General features: G+C 29.4%; 1 pseudogene; it reads left to right on the top strand.

Annotated features, from left to right (window-relative positions):
• Positions 1-429: 429 nt before the first annotated feature.
• On the top strand, positions 430-2586 carry LOC119614983 (annotated as a pseudogene).

Genomic DNA, 2586 nt, shown 5'->3' with positions numbered 1-2586 from the left:
TTATCAATTCTATTACCAAACAATATTCCATATTGCTCGTACGACTGAATGAATATAAAACACTATAAAATTCCTACTGGAATTTATAAATAAAAAAATACATCAACTGACTGCAGTAGAAATAAAATCTATTTGTATTTGTTATAAAAATACAGCAACAACAGCAAAAAAACATTAGAATACAATAAAATCCTAAAAAATCCAAATGCAAATAAAGAAAAACTAAATTCAACGTTTGCAGTTAAGAAAAAAATAAAAAAAAAAATTAAACAAAAAAGTACTTTCGTAAACAGAAATATGAGTTTCATAAAAAAATATATACAATTGTTTATTATTAAATAAATATTAATAAATAAGGCAAAAAATTTAGAAAAAATGAAATAATATTGCGTTTGTAAAATAAAAAAGTAAATACAAGGAAATATTCAGAATTTTTAGTAAATAAAACAGAGCAACGACATGAGGCTGCTGGTTTTAGCTCTATTTCAAAAATAAACAGTAACAAAAATTATGCGAAACACAAAGTACAAAATAAAGTTTTGAAATTAGTGTGAAATTAAAACTTAAACCAAAATGTTGTTCAATATTAGTTATTTAAGTTGTTTGTGGAGTAAGTAGGAAGTTTTTGAAAATATTTAATTAAAACTTTTATTTAAGATTTTATGTTCAAATTTTCCTCTAGTGAGTTTGCTATTGTGTGTCCCTTTAAATTTGGCCAGCAAGTGTAGAGATCGCATTGAGAATGACTGTTCGGTAGAAGTGCGACATCAGTGTTATTTTGATACGGAAAAGAACGTGTTTTAAACATTTCAAAACAAATTGTGAAATGGAAATATCTGCTTGTAAATATGAAAAGGGTGAGAATGAAATGAAAAAGTGTAAAATGGAGTATAAAACAGTGTGGTAAATAATTATAGATTCACAAATTATTTTTGTTAAAATTAAATGTTCGAAAGTGTAGAGGGCAAGGGTAAAGTCAATAGACTATTACATGGACTAGTCAAGACATCAGTCTAAAGTCTGGTCTATGGACTACACTAGAGTCTAATCTATTGTTTAGTCTACGGTCTAGTATATAGTATTGTCTATAGTACATTCTATAGACTTGTGTATAGTCTGGTATATAGTAAAGTGTTTAGGCTTTAATCTATTCTGTAGTCTAGTCTATAGCCCAGTCTATAGTTTAGTCTATAGTCTATCAAAATTCCATTTTTAAGGGTGGTAGAAAGCGAGAGTGTAGCCTATAGACTATCACATGGACTAGTTAGAGATCAGTCTAAAGTCTGGTCTATGGACTAGGTTATGGTCTAGTCTGTGGTTTAGTCTATGGTCTAGTATATAGTATTGTCTATGCTCCAATCTATAGACTAGTATATAGTCTACTATATATTGTATATACAATGTAGTCTGTGGTCTAGTCTAGGGTATAGTATATGGTCTAGTCTATGGTCTAGTCGATAGTTTAGTCTATAGTCAAGTGTAGTCGATAGTCTAAAGTCTAGACGATAGTCTAAAATCTAGTCTATAGTGTATTCGATAGTCTAGTATAGTCGATAGTCTAAAGTCTAGATGATAGTCTAAATCTAGTCAATAGTGTAGTCGATAGTCTAGTATAGTCGATAGTCTAAAATCTAGTCTATAGTGTAGTCTTGTCTATGGTCTAGTCTACAGTCAAATCTATAGTCAAGTCTATAATCTATTCCACAATCTAATATATAGTCTAGTCTATAATCTAGTCTATAGTCTAGTCTATAGTCTAGTCTATAGTCTAGTCTATATTCTAGTCTATATTCTAGTCTATAGTCTAGTCTATAGTCTAGTCTATATTCTAGTCTATATTCTAGTCTATAGTCTAGTCTATAGTCTAGTCTATAATCTAGTCTATAGTCTAGTCTATAATCTAGTCTATAGTCTAGTCTATAGTCTAGTCTATAGTCTATAGTCTAGTCTATAGTCTAGTCTATAATCTAGTCTATAGTCTAGTCTATAGTCTAGTCTATAGTCTAGTCTATAGTCTAGTCTATAGTCTAGTCTATAGTTTAGTCTATAGTCTAGTCTATAGTATAATCTAGAAGTTAGTTTATTGTCAATTCTCAAGCCAGTTCCACAGCATAGTTTATAGTCTATGCTATGATTTATTTTTATCTCACTAGTTTATGAAACAGTATAAGCTCTAGTCTGTTGACTAATCCGTGAACCGATCTAGTGATTATAGTCAATGAAATTATCCCCCAAATTTTAGTATCTCTCTGTGAATCTGTAATAAATACCAACACTATTGCTTACTCCGCAAATTCCAACTGTCTTAGCTTTCATATTCATATCGTAAATATTTATTTTTAGAGTATCGCGCATTTCCGGAAAAATTCTGTAAATCTTTGCAATTTATGTGCAATGAAGAAATCGATGACTTTCACTGGCCGCCGGATTATTTTGATGAACAAATAGCAAATCTGCGCAAAAAACCGCTAAATCCATATGAGGGCATGTATTAGGCGAAAAATAAACTATAAAATTAATAAAGTAAACAAATATCATAAATTATGAAACGAGAATTTTTCAAATATTTTAAACAAATTAAAATAA

This window comes from Lucilia sericata, unplaced genomic scaffold, assembly GCF_015586225.1.
Source record: "Lucilia sericata isolate MDLA Ls3-8-SP2 unplaced genomic scaffold, ASM1558622v1 Contig003791F_arrow, whole genome shotgun sequence".
Lineage (NCBI taxonomy): Eukaryota > Metazoa > Arthropoda > Insecta > Diptera > Calliphoridae > Lucilia > Lucilia sericata.
The sequence above is the reverse complement of the archived record's forward strand: the minus strand, read 5'-3'. Positions and strand labels throughout refer to the sequence as shown.